Source organism: Lissotriton vulgaris, chromosome 1_1 (assembly GCF_964263255.1).
Source record: "Lissotriton vulgaris chromosome 1_1, aLisVul1.2, whole genome shotgun sequence".
Classification (NCBI taxonomy): domain Eukaryota; kingdom Metazoa; phylum Chordata; class Amphibia; order Caudata; family Salamandridae; genus Lissotriton; species Lissotriton vulgaris.
The window spans coordinates 1,950,044,174-1,950,051,061 of record NC_141685.1 but is presented as its reverse complement, the minus strand read 5'-3'; the positions used below and the strand labels follow the sequence as shown (position 1 = coordinate 1,950,051,061).

The 6,888-nt window shown below is 40.3% G+C and overlaps 1 pseudogene across 1 annotated transcript; it reads left to right on the top strand.

Moving 5' to 3' along the window:
• The first annotated feature begins 2,485 nt into the window (after positions 1-2,485).
• LOC147751420 (interferon-induced protein with tetratricopeptide repeats 5-like) lies at positions 2,486-5,624 on the top strand (annotated as a pseudogene). The gene has a single exon (XR_015295590.1). The product of XR_015295590.1 is annotated as an interferon-induced protein with tetratricopeptide repeats 5-like (transcript).
• The last annotated feature ends 1,264 nt before the right edge of the window (positions 5,625-6,888 follow it).

Sequence of the window (6,888 nt, the reverse complement as noted above, 5' to 3'; positions counted from 1 at the left end):
TATGGTCATGAGAGGTCTCACATCTTTACTCGCCTTTATGAGTGGTGTCTTACAGAGGTAAAATGTTGTGTGGATTTCGGCACTCTGGCTATTATGTAGCCCACATTTAGTTATCTCGGCAACACATATCATGCCATTTTTTTACGTCACCTCGCCGTCGTTTATTTTCTGTTGAATATCTTTCCTGGAGGCTTTCTTGTTACTTTGGTCACATGAAATGCACAATTTACAAAAAATTGATTAGGGTCCCGGTAGGGATCAAAATCAGGAACCAAAACGCAGATAGGTGGTCAGAGAAGGCAGAATGTAAAATGGCACTTGTGTGTCTGCATTTTTCACTGAGCAGGAGCTATTTCGTATACATATGGCTTGTCAGGAATCAATAATTTTCAAACAGTTAAATTAGTGAATACAACTTCTGTCTGATTGTGTATGCAAAAGAAAGCTGTAGACATATTTTGCGTATTTGCTACTTCAGCGGTAAGTGCCTGAGCCTGTAAGAACTGTCTAACCAAAGGGATAAGATCATGTTTAAACTGGGTAATTTAGGGAGAGGATGTGGTGCAGCGGGAAGAGCTGCCGACTCAGGAGCTGAGGATCCCGGATTGAGTCTCGTTGTCAGTTTAACATTCTGTGATTCTGGGTGCTGTGGTTTGCGTATTGCATGTAGTGGATAACAACACGTAATGGGGCATATAACATGCTTGACATAGTGACATTCTACCGGTCAGCATTCTGTGTGACAGTTGCTGTGGCAGTGCTGTGCGGTTTTCTGTTATGCTGTGCTTACAATAAAGGAGTTCTACAAAGACACGCTATTGGTGTGTTATATTGTGTTACTGACTAACGTGTGCACATAACAATTTGGCAATTAGCTGAACCTGCTGTTTGACAACTTCTACCTCCACATTCTCTACTGAGGTGAACAAGGACTTTTGGACTGCCTGGTGGAGTTTGTTGATATTGAGTCACTGCTGGCTTGTGGTCTACTCACCCGTAAGGTCAAATTTGTGTGGGACTCGCAATGTGAAGCAGAGTTCAGAAGCATCAAGAGTAATTTGCAAAAAGTTTCTGCTGTGGGATCTTTTGACCCTGGTTTGGATTGGGTCATTACAACAGATGCCAGTAACAAAGGGTTAGGGGCAGTACTTTCTCAGATGGATGCTAAGGGTGGTGAATGGATCATTCTGTTTGCATCTACATCTCTGTCCCTCGGCTGGGCCAATCACGTAATCTTCTCGTGCCCCTGGACAATGCCTGGATACCCTCCTGTATGATAAGCTGCACTATAAAAATCTACAAATGTATTTATTTGTAATTGAACAAACTATATAACTTCATTCTTCTATCTTTCCCCGTCCAAGTCGATTGTTTTTCACATTAGCACCCGGTGGATATCCTAAGCCAAATAGATGTCTTGGAATGCTGGGATTAACTCATGTTGTTTACCTGTATTATGTGTGGAGATAAAGTATTAGGAAAATACATGGAGCATATATTTGTGCAGTGGGGTAAACTGGGGCTCACTTGGTCTAGTCTCCCCCTTCTGCCAGAGGTCACCACCGCACAACTGCTATTTCCCCTCATCATCAAATCCCTCAACTCCAGCCCATAATTCCATGAACAATTAACACCATATAACTTAACTTCAACATCCTCAATAGAGATCAACTGCATTTAACCATGAGACTGATGATATGCAAGGGTTATGAAGTGTAACAAAAAACATATAAATGAGGTTGCTACGTCCTTGTAGATACTTAGCGCAAAGGCACTTTCTTTCAGAAGTAGCTGGTATTTTGTGTGTGCTAAATATGAATGCCATTTTATTCATTCATCAATTCATTCTTCACATATTTTAAGAATTAGCAAACACAGGTTGTGTTAAGACTTTCTGTTTTGGTCAATGTATTTGTGATATCATGCAGTGAAAGTCATTGACTGGGCCTGATGATTTTCTCTCCCATGGAGGTAAACCTCCAAACACAACTGGGTAGGGTCAGATTTGCTTAATATTTTGAAATATTCTATTAATGCCTTATTATTACTATTATTAGTGCCTGGAAAACTCAATGATTGTTAGCTAATGTATTTGTGTAGTTGTGAAGTAAACTGCATGTTTTGGCTCATGTTTTTTCCTAAAGTGTTTTCAAGCAGAGTGTCTCCAAGCTCCCCCTGATTCCCTTTGACTAACTCATGTCCCTCATTGGCTCCATGCAATTGTCCCAGGTATGTGTGCTCCATTAGTTTCACCTGCCACTACTCCAAGCAACTGAACTCAACCTTCTTCTTAACATCCACTCACACACACACACACACACACACACACACACACACACACACACACACACACACACACACATAATCACATACACATAAGTTGTCAAAAAGAAATGAAGCACTGCAAAACCGACAAGTTTAGATGACTGCTCCCAAGAAGTGAGTTTAACATTGTTCTCCCTTTCTTTCTTTTCATTGCAGTACCATGTCTTTGAAGGAGAGACTGGAGAAGCTTCAGTGTCACTTCACCTGGAGTCTTGATGAGCAAGACCAGATTAATCTAGAACATGTGAAACAAACTCTCATTGTTAAACTTCAACACACGCTTTACAACAATCATTCCACCTTTTACTCACTGCAGGCCTATTTACACCAACAAGATGGAAGGTACCAGGAGGCCCTTGAAAGTCTTAGAAAAGCTGAAGAGTTTCTGGGAGAAGGTCAACAAACCAACGTGATAGTGTCTAAGTTGGTCATCGCTGGTAACTTTGCCTGGATCTACTATAAGTTGTGCAACTATGAAATGGTAGAGCAATATCTCCTCAAATCTGACACGATTAGTCAGTCTCTTTCTCATCCCTCTCAATCTACACCAACTATTCCTGAGATTAGTGGGATGATTGGTTGGTCCCTATTGGCAGTTGGTTTTCGACACGCAGAGCGGGCAGCACGCTGTTTCCAGGAAGCATTATCAGGAAATCCCCAAAACCAGGAATTCTCTGCTGGGCTGGCAACAGCACTTTATGCAGTGGCCATACGCTATGGTGCAAGCAGAGAAGTGAAAAAAGAAGCTATATCCAAACTTAAGGAAGTCATCCACCAAGAGCCAGTCAATTATGAGTGTAGGGGATACCTGGCTTGCCTGCTGAAGCATTCCGACTTCCGTCAATCACAAGAACTTGCAGAAGATGTAGTGCAGAATAGTCAGGATCCTAATGTTTTGAGGAATGTGGCATACGTCTTTCTACCCAAGAATGTTAAAAGATTCTGTGACATTCTAGAGCAAGCCATTTCCATAGATGGAGATTATTATCTTCTTCATAGAGACCTGGGTAACTTCTACCGGACATAACTCATAAACAATATAAAATCAAAGATTTGGCCATCAGAAAATGCTATAGTGGCAGGGATCCAGGCTTATAAACGTGCCATTCAATTAGCTCCACTTTGTATTTTCGCAAAAATTGGCTTAGCAGAAATGTATGGGGTGAATAACCAACAGACCTACCAGCAGGAGATTTATGATAATCTAGAGAGGGAGCTCCCTAATGCCAGTGAAAAATGTCAACAAGCTTTTTATGCCAGCTTTGGTCGATTTTTGCTCTATAAAAAACATTTACTAAATGATGCAGTAACCATATTTGTAAAGGGGTTCAAATTGTCTGGTAAAACAAAGAGCGGAAACGAATGTAAATATGAGTTGACAAAGATAGTTTGTTGGTTTGAGCAAGATGGCAGAACAGAAGAGGCCAGGGATATATCACAACTACTCCAAGAGATCTAGAAAGGAAGAGATATTTTGTAGGAAAAACAAAGTAGTGAATATGTAGAGATTTGAGTTAGTTATGGCCACAGCAGATCAGAGCGCATAGAATTGAATTCTAAATAGAAATTTCCGAGGGAAATAGAACCAAAACGTTGGAAAAATAGAGCAGAACAAATGTTTTATGAAATATTAGACAAACGAGAATAGATCAAATTGAGAAGGTGAGCTAGTGTGAGCTAATAGGACAGGGCCCAATACACAATGGGGCATAAAGTCACTGTGCTGCGCTTAATGACTAGGAAAGGGCAGGAATGTGCTGTAGTTAAAAAAATACAGTGCATTTGTGTGCTTGTGTCTGCGCCGTTTTGGTTACCTAGCGCCAAAGCAAATACCCCTGTGTTGCATACAGGATTGTTTTTGTGCAAGAATGTTGACCTTCCTGCATGAAAACAATCCTCAAGGGCAAATTCCTCTATCTATGTGTGCTGCAGAATGCACAAATAGAAAGAGGAAGTAACAAGGAGGAATAAAGATATTTTTCCTCTGTCTCCTCCCCTAGGAAGGTGTATCTTTTTGGTGCATTCCCAGGCATACCAGTTCTGGTAAATCTGGTAGTCGTGTGAGAGCACCCACTCAGTGCCCATGGAATGCTTTCCCAGGACAGAGTAGCACAACACAGCGATTTGTGCTGCGTTGCATTACCCCAGATTTATGAAGCTACTCAAGGCCAACCAAGGTGGCCTTGCTTAGCTTTATAAATCTCATTTTGGACTTGCACCATGTAGTGTGCCCTAATGTATTTGTGCACCTAAGTTGTACTTGGTGCGCCAATCAGATTTAAATTTCAGAGAAAATCCTCATTACAGGTTCACAGTATGTGATTTCGGACTAGTAAAAAGATTTGCTGAATCAGACAATTCTGCCAGCAAACCAGTGTGCTGGGATTTCTGTGTGAGCAAATCCGCTGACAGGGGCACGTTTGTAGGAAAGTCAGTGAGGACACACCGGCATAAGGTGGTGAATATCCACAAATGTATGGGTTTCTGCTATTAACAACCCTTTCACAAGTGTACTACTGGTAGAGTCCCTCCCTGAATAGGTTTTCTGGGTGGAAAGGGGAGGGAACATCCCAAAATTGGTAGGGGTGTACAAGAAATCATGTCTCATTAACAGGAAAGTTAGTTTCCCTGTAGAGAAACATAAATAAATAAATAAAAGTTGATTTTTTTTTATTCAGCATGACATTGAAAAGGTTAACCCATGTGAAAACTTACAGGAATCACTGGTTACCAGAAGTACTCTTGAGGATTCTTTGACAATTCTCAAAAAACGTCAGAAATCCTTAATTCAATGCAAGTAAATGTTATTTCCAGTTTCTATTATGAATGGACCCCACAGATACTGCATAAAACTTAGAGAAATTATATCATATATAAAATTTCAAAGGTGTGTAGGAGGAAGATAAAAATACTTGCAATTGAATACATATGCAGCACAAATGATAATATTATACAAGGGGATGCACTGAATACATTACACTCGGGGAAACTCAAATTAATGCTCACTGAATTTCTGAGGACAAAAAGGTTGTACTGAGACAATGGAAGTCTTGAAACTCTACAGCTATGAGAGAATGTATTGTTTGTTGAGTATTTTCCTAAGGTGTGTAAATCTATATATACACAATGTTTGAGTACAGTGCTCTGATAAGTTTACCATGAAGGATGTAAAATAGTATAAACAAAATTATACTAAATGTTTAAATTAATCTGTTTGGTATTATGACCAGGGGCGTAGCTTCGGGGGAAGGTGGGAGGATGTTACACCTCATCCTAATAAATGTACTGTGTACTACAAAGTTGGTATGGGTGCTTTAAATCGAGCATGATGAGGTGTCTGATTTCACTAGGAATATTTATATACACATACAGACAAAAACACACACTCTACTCTCTGTTTTAGAGATCTTAAAAATTATTATTATTACAAAATATTGAGTTTTAATTACCCCTCACAATCGGCATTCCTGCTCCTTAAGCCCTCTCCTGCACTGCTTCTCATCTAATGTATTTTAACCAGCGTGATTATTTGGCAATCGTAAACTCACCACCCTAATCTTATGCACCAAGCTATGCCCCCCATTATGTAACACAATTATACAGACACAACATAAAGAAGTTAATCCATAACTTACGCATAATAGATCAATAAACTACACAGCACTTAACTATTAAAGTTATTTATGGAAAATCATTAGAAATAAACAGGAACATGTAGACATCTCCAGATTTAGTAATAAACTACATAAGGAAATTTCACAACTAAATTCCACGTATTTCAAAGCATATTAAAACAGCAAATATTTTCTATTACTTTCCTCTTTGGCTGTTTTATTTCTTCCCAGTACAGAGTGCTGTAATCCAACGGGGTAGGTGAATGCTCTGTTAGTACTGCCTCTCCAATGGAGGGGGGCACGTAACAAGTAACAAAAGGCAAGAAGTCTTTAGGCACAACGGGAAGGGATTTATATCACTCGGAATTATGTTAGGAAGAAGACAGACACTAAAGTAATAGAAAAGCAGAAGTTTAGAGCATGTTACAGCAGAGCAGAGTGAGGTTGCAGAACCAAAGAGGGAGGTGCTCTAATAGAGAGGATATTAGGTGCGCCTGTGGTATCAGAATGCAGTAGGTGGTGATGATCAGATGGGGGGGCAAAGGAGGAAGAAGAGCTGCTCAGCACATAGATTAAGTATATAGTGTGGTCAGGAAGGAAAACGAGAATGGAAAGGTCTGAAAATTAGAGGGATATTCACAAGGACTTATCTCGGATCTATCCGCACCTTAACGCATCAAAAGTAGAGATCGATCTAACATCCCATTCACAAGCTGGTGCAAACTGGAGACATCCCCAGTATTCCCTCGACAACTGCCCCAAAATGTATATCCATGGCAGATGCCACCAACTAACCCTAATGAGATGCAGAGTAGGCGTTCCCGTGCAAAAACACATGAAAAAACCACAATACCACTTTCACAAAAAAATGCCAGATCTGCGATGCGAGTCAAAACCACGCGATAAGCCACGGTAGCAGCAGGTGCCTTCTGCAGGTGTAAAGCTGGAC